Source organism: Microtus pennsylvanicus, chromosome 7, assembly GCF_037038515.1.
Source record: "Microtus pennsylvanicus isolate mMicPen1 chromosome 7, mMicPen1.hap1, whole genome shotgun sequence".
Lineage (NCBI taxonomy): Eukaryota > Metazoa > Chordata > Mammalia > Rodentia > Cricetidae > Microtus > Microtus pennsylvanicus.
In genome coordinates this window covers 98,287,617-98,300,416 of record NC_134585.1, presented here as the reverse complement: position 1 = coordinate 98,300,416, position 12,800 = coordinate 98,287,617, and the positions used below count along the sequence as shown (strand labels likewise).

At 35.3% G+C, this 12,800-nt stretch overlaps 1 protein-coding gene across 1 annotated transcript in view; it reads left to right on the top strand.

Moving 5' to 3' along the window:
- Positions 1 to 12,800, top strand: part of Dpyd (dihydropyrimidine dehydrogenase) — a 745,624-nt gene that overhangs the window by 312,162 nt on the left and 420,662 nt on the right. The gene's annotated exons all lie outside the window — the stretch shown is intronic.

The following is a 12,800-nucleotide window of genomic DNA, read 5'->3' as shown; positions in this document are numbered from 1 at the left end:
GAGTGTATAAAGACCATGTTTGAGTATCTGATCAATGCACATGGTATTGTGAATTTGATGATTCCAGATTTTATTGAGGCTTCCATGCTTATTCATTATAGTCATTACTTGGTTTTGTAAACTTCTAAAGAGCACTCAAGGTTTACAGTAGAAGTAGGATGTTACTGTGCTGGAGGTTAGATATGGATTATCTTTTGTAATACATGGGATTTGAGAAATTATGTTTAGGGACATGCTTTTAACTAACACAAATGTTCAAAATCTTTATTTCTCTAATTTCTCATATTTTTTTCTCTAAACAAACATGTGTTTCTGCAATTCTCTGTTTTCTTAAAGTCAATGCGTATTGAAAAAAATAGCCTTTATGTTTTTCCCTCAAAAATATATAATATTTAATTATTTTAACTTGGGTGAATTTTGGAAATAGCATGGCTTGTCCATTAGTAAATTGCCTCATCATCAAGCCCTTCAGAATTTATATCCTAAAATTTGAATCCAGTTCTCCTTCTTTGGGAGAGGACAAAGCAGAGCAACAAAGCATTTTCTGAGCCTTTTGTAACAAATGTGAATTGTTACAGATTTGAATATCTTTGAGCACAGAATTGCTTGAGGCAATGTGCCTTTTATGGCTACGGTTAAGAGTTTTTAATTTCTTTTATGTTGCTGTGATAAATTACAACAACCAAGGCAACTTATTGCAAGTAATTTATTTGAGCTTGCGGTTCTAGATGGAGCATCCTTTACGGTGAAGTAGACATGACAACAAGTGGCAGGCATGGGGACAGAAACAAGAAGCTGAGACATCACATCCTTACCACCAAGCATGAAGCAGAGTAGGGCAAGACTATGGCATCTCCAAGTCCACAACCAATGACATACTTCCTTAGTAAGACCGCACCAAATCCCAAACAGCACTGCCAACTGGGGGCCAAGTGTCCAAACACCCACACTGGTGGGGGACATTTTTCATTCAAACCACTGCAGTGACCAAAATCAATATGCCTGGATCCATAAATATCCAAGCAATTAACCTAGGAAGCATCTCCTAATAAAATTTTCAGTGACAAATTACAAGCCATTTCTCTAAAGCATACATTTTCAAAACTTAAGAATGGATTAAAAATCACCTTCTTAAAAACAGACAGTGGGGCCCTGTCCCAAGAGTTTCTGTCAGAGTAAGTTTGGGGTGGGCCTGAGAATTTGCATTTTAACAAGTTTCCCGGTGATGCTGAGACTGCTGGTCCACCGCTCTAATGTGTCATCAATGAGATTCCAGCTGTCTAATTAGAACCATCAGCAGTGCGCTGTTTGGAGGCACTTCCCATCTTAGTTAAGAAAGCATTAATGTTGAAGGATATAGGTTTGATGAGATGAAGATAGGGAGGCACCATCAGCATATTGATGTAATTCTGATTCCAAATGTCTCTCCGGCTCCCTGGTGGCCTCACACACATGCTAAACAGGATGCTACCGACACACTAGCACTTCTCAGCCCTCAGTCCTTGGGGAAACCAGCCAATCACTCAGTGCTATCCTTTAAGAAGATAAGGGAAAATCTGTTAATAATTCCCTCCAGTACTTTCTGCAAGCTTAAATAGGTGAGATTAAATTTCACAGGATAGCAGAATCCCCCAAAATGCTGGCATTAAAGGCTGCTGGCAGATCAGACAGAACTGCCAGAATTCTGTAGGCTGTTGGGAATTCCTAAAAGGAGGCATGAAGATCAGGACCCAAGAGACCTCTTCGCTTGATCAGTTTAAACAATAAGGTCAAGGAAGGACTTTGTAGTTGTCACTGATTATGGCCAGGAAGAGTATGGCTCAAAATTAGTTTTAATAACAAATTCCATTCACAAAGAACATTGCAGAGATCTGATGTATACATTACTTAGTTTCAAAATAGCAGCAGAACATGGCAGACCCGTTACCTTCTCTGTTGAAATGGCATCTCTGTGCTATGTCCTCTTTGGTTTATCAGCATAACAACTGGTTTAATTAGACTTGGTTGTTATTAAAAAAAACTTGTAGTTATTTAAAGGATCGGCTATCTTGATAATATTATTTTGATATAAATACCTGTGGCAGATAATTTAGTACAATAGTCAAAAAATGTTTTAATGTGATTTTTGAAATAATGCATTTCCATTTTAAAGAATACAGCTATTAATTGGATCTTTTTGGAACAATACAACATATCCCATACTTTATCTTTTAAAGAGCTTGACTTAAAGTCCCCTCTATAGCATCTTTAAACATTACAGTGTTAAAGCTATATTTTGTTTAATTCTCTGTATCTTGCCCTCGCCCCATCTTTTATCAATCTATCTATCTATCTATCTATCTATCTATCTATCTATCTATCTATCTATCTATCTATCTGTCAATCTATCTATCATCTATCTATCTAATTATTTGTATGAGTATCAGATGCTTCCTAGCTCTTATTTAATCATAAAAGGCATCAACCTGGGACTATTCTTTAGTAAATAACCTGTATAAGCTCACAAATTTAACATCCCCCTAGAAAGGTGATGGAGCAGCTCCTGCGTGTTTGTCACCTGCACATCATTTGGGAGCAATTCTTCATGGACCATGATCAAGGACTTGTTAGCAGGATTGGCCAAGGGGAGTTGAAACCAAACAAATAAATACACACAACTGCCTCCAGGCAAACAAAGTTAATTAATGACAGTTAGAGATTCCCGTGGTACTAAATAGTAAGTACATATTGAGTACTCCTTTTATTGCAGAAAAATGACATTCTAGGAATCTGAATATGTTTACCTTATGGAAAGTTGTGCTGATACAGTGTAGTATGAACATTTAGAAAGAAATAGAACTATTGCACTGAAAGTTGGAGCACCTTGGTCAATGATTATAAAATATAGTCTGAGTTTTCATCTATGATATCACTGTGTAACTACATTCTTTTTAAGTATCCTTCCTTTTCCCAAGTTTTATCATTTTAATATTCAGAGAAAAATATGAGAGAGGGGCCTAAAAACTGACCGAGAGCCAAAAAAAAAGCTCATTCAAATCATGTATTTAAAGGCTATGTTCAATATTCCATGGGATTTGTTGCATATGTTGGCTCTGGGTATCTATAGTGCTGGAGATGATTTATCTTTTAGAATTTTTTCCCAATCTCTTTAATATATATAAATCTCATATATATATATATATATATATATATATATATATATATATATCATCTATCTATATCTATATGGATATAGATATATACATAGAAAGAAAGAATGTGTCACACTAAATAATGGTTAATAATGTATTAATTTTAGAAGCCCCTGAATTTAATCATTTTTGCCTTAGCTCTTTAATATCTTTACTTTGTCATCTAAAAAAGAAATCTTAAAAAGTAATTTTTATTATTTATTAACTTTTTGAAAATAGCCTTACACTATAGTCTAGGGTAGCCTTAAATTTACTGTGTAGCCTTTCCATGCCAATTAATTTCCCTGCCTCACCATCCTGGGGACTAGGACCATAGACCACTTCCATCTTTCTTGAATTACTTTATTAGTTGCATATCTTAGTCAGTACTTAGCACGCAAGGAAGAGTAGTGAAAGAAAAGCACACAAAAATGACCATAAAATTTCCATCTTTTTATTGTAGCAGTAAAAATTTGACCTAAAGCCTTCAGCTGTCCACACAAGCACTTTGCCTCTGAACTGCATATCTATCCCTTTCATTAATTTGATATTGAGACCAGGTCTTTCTCTGCCGCTAAGGGTAGCTTGGAATCTCTGTGTAAGTCAGGCAGGTTGTGAACTTGTGAACAAGTATCCCCTTTTGAGTAGCTGAGATTTCAGACAAACGACTAATTAATCTTCACCCCTTTTCAAGTCTTGTTTTATTTTAAAGGCATCATAACTGTCCTTCAAGGCTTTCCTTGAAGATAGATGGTTTGTGTTGTTGTTGCTGTTTTTGCTTTTCTGAAGACTTTCTCTGTCATCTCATTCATTCATTTTTGTTTCTAGGCCTTGTATGGCCCACTATGCATCTGTTACTCTAACACTCACATCACAAAGTTATTTCTTAATAATAATCTCACAAATTAAAATGCCGCTTCCTCCCATTGGTTGTTTTAGTCAGTTCATTATTTGACTCCAAATACAGAATCGTTTTCATTCAAATTAGTAAATCAGTGACCCATGTTAAATAAATATATTAAAAGTATCTTCGCGTTATAAGATTGCTTTAATTTGATACAAAATATTCAAAATGTACATACTATGCATTCACACACCTCAAAAAATACTTTAGATATGTTTCAAATAAATGATTACTCTTCAGATAAATTATTACTGTTAACTGCAGTATTTCATTTTCTCCCATTACATATGGGATGGTTACTTTTAAATTATAGCTTGATACAACCTAAAATAGTTTCCAAAAAGATTTTGATCGAGTAGTTATCTAGATTAGGCTGATTTGTGAATGATTGTCCTGGTTATTCATTGATCCAGACCATTTGGGGAAGCACCATTCCCTAGGATAGTCTCTGAGATATATAAAATTAAGATAACCAGCTAAGAGCCAACGAATAAGCAGGTAGCATGAATGTGCTTGCTTCCTTCGGCATTTAGCCCCAGATGTAGTAGTGTGAATAGCTATCTCAGACCCTTACATCTTTGACTCATCCCAAATAATGGATCATAACCTATAGTTGTAAGCCCCCCCAAAAACCCTTTTCATCACTATGTTACTTTTTAGTAAAAATAGGACATACTATCAAATTAGGATCAAAGATTAATTATTTAAGGTCTTTTGACACTTAAAAGTTAACTATGCATTACTAAAAAGAAGTAACTAAAACCAGAAAACGTGATGAAGCAATATATTAAAACATTAAATTTAATATATCAGAAAAAAATGAAGATTGACATTTTATGGGAGAAGACAGGATTGTGTCTTGTACAAGAATTTTAATATTTAGTCATTTCTGGATTGAAAAAGATAGCTCCAAGTCACCAAATTTTATGGGAATAGCTTTTTGTGAAATATTACAATAGCAGTCAGGATTGCTTTACTCTGTCTAAATTTAAAGTGAAGAACAGTGAGATCTAGTCAGGTTTAAGGAAATGTCATCAATCATAAATGAATAGTGTAAAATATTCTTTTCTCCCTAGAAATGGTGTGTTTTATGATATCTGTGCAAAGCTACTCTATGTCTTCTCAATAATTCCTTACAATGCAATTCTGGGTATTACACTTAAATACTGACCCAGTCCAGGTAATGAGGACTCGGTTAGGGAGCTACTATATTTATCCAATGTTTAACACAGTTCCCATATGCAGTAATACCTCTTTATGTTCAACTCTTGCATTTTGAAGAGGTTTAGGAAAGGCTTGCCTGACTGTACTGATTGTAGATCAAGCAGGTAGAGGCTAGATTTTAAAATATAATACATTCTATTGCTTGTTCATTGCTAATTTGTGTACCAGAAATTATAAGGCAGGCAGCCAGAGTGCCAGTATGAATGAGGGAGTGGTCCAGAAGATTCCATCCCTTGTTGAATCACTGTTTGAAGTGTGTGGCTGCTGGGAGCTGGAATGAAGCCCCAACGACATTGGATTGCTACTTAGCCATGGGCACAAGGACAGCATTATTTCAACTCAGTCAGTTATCAAAAATAAAACTTAATATTGGATGGGGGACTGTTGAGACAGAATCTCAGAGTTCAGAGTTGCTGAGGACTTGAGGTTGGATATGATCAAAATACATTGTATCCATATATAGAATCTTCAAAGAAAAAATAAAAATATATTTTTAAATTATAAAATAGATAAAAGTTGTCTTATAAATTAAGGATTATAAGAGTACATGTAAGTACCTATTTTGCTCTGTGTCTTTCATCATCTTTTTTCTCTTTGAAGACCAAAATAACCAAGTGATTACATTTTAAAATCAGCCTAGCATGATTGGTACTACAAGACATCAAGGTTTATTATTTATTTAGTGAGTAGAAGTAAACAGAAGGTGTCAGGTAGCCAAGAAGAAGTGCATTATCACTGACAGGTTTCATCTTGCAATATCACTGTTTTAATTCAGGACATGCTGATTCTAAGAAGTATGTGCCGTTTCACCTTTCACACAAAAGAGTTCTATCCCAAAACTCAGTTTTATAGTTTGTTACATAGTCCATACGACGGCGGAACTCCCTGCTCCATTGTTTTTACTGAGGTAAACCCTACCCCAAACATGTCACAGATAAGGATTAGAAATCACCAGGATTTATTCCCAGGAGCATGTTTATAAGTGAATTTAAACAAGTCTCATTCTCTGTAAAGATGAGCTCCCTTCTTTCTTCTAGACTTGTTGCAAAAGAGAGAAGAGCTTCCATTCCAGAATTCTCTCAAAGCTAGCTTATTCCCACTAGACTGTTCTTGACTATTATTCAAGATTAATATCACATTTAGCTTGAATAGTGTGTTTTCTACTCTGTCATTTCATGTCCATTTTGGGAAAAAAAGTCATTTATGTTTATATCATTTTTACATACAATAACTTGTATGAGAAAGAGAGAGACTCAGAAAAATACAGACAGAGAATGGATACACATGACAAGTCATTTAATTGGAGATCATCCAATTATATTGGGAGTTATATGCACATCAGTATTGTTACAAGTTAAGAAGTTTGCTACATTTTCCAGTTGTAGCACAACTCATATTTTATCAGAGTCACTGTGTGTACACATGATGAATATTCTTGATAAACTAAATGTTAGGTTTCTGAATGTCCAGGCCAAGCCATTAACTTCCAAGTAATATTCAGGCTTGACATAGAACATAAACAGGTCAGGTCAGTAAGAACACCTCATACTTAATAGTCTCTCTCGATTGTTATGCCTTAGATAAGACATTAAGCTTCTAACGCAAAATAGACAAATAGTCATAAAGTCAAGGTGTAAGGTGTTATATGTGAATTAAAATATTCAAAATTGGAGCCTTCCACTGTAAGTCTCAATTTGATTAGTTCTATATATCTAGCAATTTTCTCCTGAATGACAGGTTAGGCTGATAAGAGATTTCCTCAAACGTGACAGAGAACAAGGAAGATGATCCGATTTAAAGGGATCATACATCAAGGGTCAGGAGTTTTGGTAAGCTAAATGAAAAAAATGTCTTGCTTGGATTGACGAGAAAATACACAGAGAAGTATAGACAAATGCTTGGAAATGCAACTATTTGTCATGTTCTCATAGTGAGCATCATTGCTGATGTTTGACAATTTAAGACAAATATTGATTTGTTACCTATGATAACCAATATCAATTTTGTACATAGGAACTACATAATACTGGATTCAATTCATGCATGAATTGGACTTTGTAGCCATAAATATCTGTGGTATATCCAACAATTTCACAGGGATGAAATAAGATCTTTTCCAAGATTAACACTGGCCAAGGAAGATTACTAGGCAATTTTGATTACAAGAAACTTCATTTTGGTCTTGGTATTCTTATCAGATTGATGGTTAAATATACTGATCATAGAGATTTCATTTTATAAAGAATATTGTTTCTTCACATTGCTTGTTAAACTTTGGCATAATTAGAAGTTATTCCAGAATTTAATATATGCTGGTTTTGATTCTGCTCGTTATGGTTTATAAGCTATGCTTACCTTGCCTATATGCAATCTAAAAATGAGTTGACATCATGCTTTTAATTATAGTAAATTAAGTTGTTTCATAATTTCTGCAGTATGATGCCTGTAATAATAATCAGACCAAATCATCACATTACATAAAGTTAATCATTAAAATGATTATCATTATTGCATGCTGTAGTGAACTATTTTTATTTTACTTAGCTTCAACTACATATCTTTCCTAAATATGGAAGTAAAAATCAAAGCCAAGAATTTTTCTTTTTTACTTTTTTAATACTGTGTAAAAAGGAGGTGACAAACTAACTTGTTGAACCTAGCTTTTAAACACTGGAAAAATTGATGCTGCTCACTGCCATATTCCCTCGAGTAATTATAGGTGAGGATAAGAAGTGGGGAAGTTTGTGTGTTTGTTGGATCTACCAGTTGTCCACATGTAAAAATAGTGTGATTGCTTGACTATGAAATGTCCTACACAGACTCCTGTGTTAAACACTTGGTTCTTAGCAGTCAGTGTTGTTTAGAAAGATTCTGTGAATATTTGAGGATAAGATACAAGTCTTGCTAAATGATGTAGATCATTGCTGTCCAGTTTTGGGTAATTTGTTTGCCTTGGACACTTTTTTGTCTATCAGTCTTTATATTTCTCTGTTTTTCTAAGTCCCTACCTCCCAATGCTTTCTGACCACCATGAGGTGAAAAGTTTCTTCTACTACAAGGTCCTATACTACAATGGTCTAGCCAAGCACAGGGGGCTAACAAATCAAGGACTGAATGAACCTTCTACAAAGTTATTTCATAAAATTTTCTCTCAAGATTTTTGAACACAGTGACAAGAAAGCTAACTAATGCATACAATTCTGCTGAAAATATGAATAGATGATATGCCATGACAGCTGCATTTTTGTACCAGTTTCTCATACTTCTTGATTATCAATGATCATTAAAAATCTTCAAATATGAAAATGATATAGCACTGTGTTTATGAATGACTTAGCTTAAAAAGCTGACTTCTGTGAATAGCAGAATATTCATGTACACACATAGCAGATAACTGGTCAACCTGATCCATCGTTTCTTAATGCTAATTGACAACATAGAAATTACCATTTTCTTTTTATGCCATTCTGTAAAGTAGCATTATGGCTAAGTAGTATATCTTCTCCATACCCATCTGCTTATACTTGGAGTTTTTTTTTTAACCCATTCACTGAAATCTACAGCTAGCTAGTTTTATTTTCATTTAATTTGAATATCTTACAGGCTTTTGTAATAGTTTATCAGTCACTCAGGTATTTTTTTTTTTCTTTTGAAGAGTATATGTGCCAGTTCTTAGAACAGAAATAAATAGGATGGCATCCTGTCTTGATGCTTTTGAATGTAACATACTGACTGCATTCATCTGAAAGAACACTTGTTTGAAATTATCTGTCATTGGCTTTTGAATATCACTTTTGGACACTGGAGACAGAAATTTTAATACTATATTCTCTTGGTATTTAGAGATTTTTGTGTAGTAGTTTGCTATTTGTTATATAAAATTAAACACTTATTTTTCTTCCTTCACAGAGTATGACCTGCTTTGTCCCTAATTTAGCCATTATCCAAGTTCAATAAGTTTCTTTAACTCATTTATGGCATTGACTTTGTAAACTTATTCCTTGGTTCCTATCTTTCACAATTTTAAGGCATGCATGCATTTATTTGTACTGGGAGGCTTGACTCTCTTACTCTCTGGAAAATCTCTCTATTCCTCCAAATTCCTGACCTCTAGCTCTGTCACTTCCTGTCACATTTGTGCCATCGGATCTCAGAACACGACTCACAATCATACTTTGTGTGAAGCGGAGGAAGCCCAGAGTGAGTAAAGTCCCAAGTGACTGTGTGTGACTACAGTCAGTCATGCCAAGTAACCCAAAGCCTCAGACCCCCAGGAAAATGGCAAAACCTTCCCCTGCAGATTCAACCTCAAAGAAAATGGCAAAACCTTCCCTTGGTCCTTGTGTGAATGTTGATACTACATGAAAAACATTTCTACCATAACCCTCTCATCCTGATATTATGGTCTGAGTACTGCTCCCCTGCAAGGACTGCTCCTAATGAGTCAGCTAAAACTGTGTCCTAGATACATCTCTATACCAAAACCCCTACCTCGTTGATTCAACAGTATGCAATAGCCCACCTCTGTATTCACTTGTGAATAATCAACATGCCAAGCCTTTGGGGTTACTTCCGTTTCTCCATCAGAGGGAACCAGTCCAGCACCCAGCATTTTCTGGGTGCCTGTCTTCAACACGTAACCATTTGGCACTGTTCTTCACTGACCTGGTAACTGTCTTAAATATGTGTGTGTGTGATAAAGTATCTTTAGTCACAACTTTAGTCATCTCTTTAGTTTCTTAACCTATAATATGTTATAAATTAAGTATGAAAAAGAATACCTGCTATTCTCACTTGCAATTATCAGGCAGATCTAAGGAAAGAAATTAGGCTGACAAGATGGCTTGGCAGACACAGACAAGTGACATCATGTCTGATGCGTGGAATTTAATCATCAGGATCCACATGTTGGAAGGGAGAGTTATCTCACTCAAGTTTTCTTTGGACATCCACATGGGTGCCAGGAACCCACACACAATACTCACACACAGTCACACAAAATAAAATGAATAAAATGCAATTTTAAATCTAAACATATATACCCATGTTATATCCCTAAATTATTGAAAGGATACTTTACCTGATGTGTAATTTCACATGTTCATCTTCTAATTGCCCTAATATTTTCTTATTTCTCAAGACAAGTATTATCATAATTTCAATATCCTCCGGCCCAAAACAACATGAACAATAAATACATATGTTCAGATAATATTCTGAGGGTTTTTCTTTACATTTCTCCCCTTGTATATAAAATGATTAATAGTAAATAAAATTGTATTTGATAGCAAAGTAACTGCCACATGTAGTATGATAAAGGGACATACATATCAACAGGTTTGAGACGGGAATTCAAAATAATCTGCCAGAAGAGCAGTGTTTGTAACGCTAGGCTTAAGCACACTGTCAGGCATGAGTTAAGGAAGCTAAATATCTTTTTTAAAACTTGATCCCTTTTTTTTCTTTATTTATTTTTGAAAGTCAGCTACACCCACAAAAACACAGACAATAGATAATGTCACAGCAGCAAATTCCAAAGAAGGGAAGCTAAATATCTTTAGGAAATTATCAACTTTGTCTTATTAGAAAATTATGCTGTAGTAGGATATGGATTAAAGATGAAGGGCCATGAGCTAACATAGAAAGCATATAGGTCCATGCCAGTGATAGGGTGTGGTGTAAAAGTAGAACAGACCTGCTGCCAGCTCAACTGTTCACTTCTGGCTTCTACAAGTTGTTTTTTTGTATATGGATAATCATTATCATTGCCTTACGCTGAATTCCCTTGACCGGGTCCTGCATCTCATTGTAAATAAAAAGCACCTGGAGTTCTTCCCAGCTTCCTAGTTGGAGCTGAACCCCAGAGGCTGATGGCAGAACGTAACAGAGGAGGCTGCCCATGACAGCAGGTATGAACCAGTCAAACCAAGGCACACAACATGCTCATCCTGAGATGAAGCCTAAAAGAGTTGATGCAAACATATCTGGCTTTTGTTTCCTTCCTCCTGTTCACAGAAAATATGGTCAGGCAGGTGGACTCTCCGTATTTTGGATTCCTTAAGCAGTGTGAACCACAATGCATACTTTAGAATGTATAGATCAACGAGAAAAAAGAAAACATAAAATTATGATATAATTTGAGTATGTGTTGGAATTCAGTTTGTTTTATTCAAAACATGAAATTTTAGGTCCTCTAAACCTGGGATCTGTGGGAGAAGCATGTTGAGGAAAATCTTAAGGGCTTTTTTTTTATTTGCTAGCAATATCTAATTTTATTTCTGAATTTAGAAACAACTTTGCTAAATACCTTAAGAGATGGTGTACTCAAATAGATGAAAACTGTCGAATAGACAAGAAATAAAGAAAAGGCAAAACCTATTGTAAAGCAACCTACCAGGCATACTCTGCAATACCAGATGCATAGTTCTGTATTTTACTTAGGCCCTTCCCAGAGTCTAAAGCAATTATAAATACACATGCTGGATAGGCTTATTCAATCCATGAACATTGGCAATGTCGTTCACTCAATTATGACAGTATGATTAAACGTTAATACCATTCCTCAGTCTTGAAACGCCATAAACTTGTTTCTTGTGTTACATTATGCAAATGTCACAAAGAGGATATGGAAAACATATCTTACATACCATACTGTTTTTACGATTTTGATCATTTAAGAGACAGCTTGCCTCTCCAAAAAAATCATACGTTCCTCAGGAAAGTTCCCAACAAGAGCCCACCTGCCTTCTAGAGGTATGGGAATGGTCTCTGTAGTGACACATTTTCTGCTTTGTGTGTGTGTGTGTGTGTGTGTGTGAGAGAGAGAGAGAGAGAGAGAATTCAGATTGTTTTGATAAATGCCTGGGTATCATCTAAAACAAAGGGTGGAATAATAATATAAGGAAATATGAATCTTTTGTGTGAATGGGCAACCTCTACAGGCACAAAGTAAACAATTCCTATTTGGTGAGATGATGAGTCACAGATTAGAAAAGAGCTCCAGGAGGTCTGGACTTGTCTTTCTGAAAATTTTCACTGATGCCCCTCATGACTATACTGTTATAAAAGGGAGAAGGAATTATTTTCAATACTTACTCCAAGCATCTCTTGCTTTCTTTCCCCAACTCCTATTCTAATCATGTGTTTGCATAGATTTGTTTGTCCACTTTCTTGATATTTCTTTCTAGTTCAGTTACATGCATCTAATTAATAATTTGTGTTTTTTGAGACAGGGTTTCTCTGTAGCTTTGGAGGCTGTCCTGGAGCTAGTTCTTGTAGACCAGGCTGGCCTCAACCTCACAGAGATCCACCTGCCTCTGTCTAATGAGTGTTGGGATTAAAGGGGTGTACCACCGCCCCAGCTGATAAAAAATATTTTATGTTTAACATGATTGCAAATAGAGGTTATTCTGCAAAACTAAGGTGTTAGGAGCCCAGATTAGTGCAATTGAAAATGTCGCACATCACCAAATGTAGACCATTTAAATAAATAGGATTTGAGA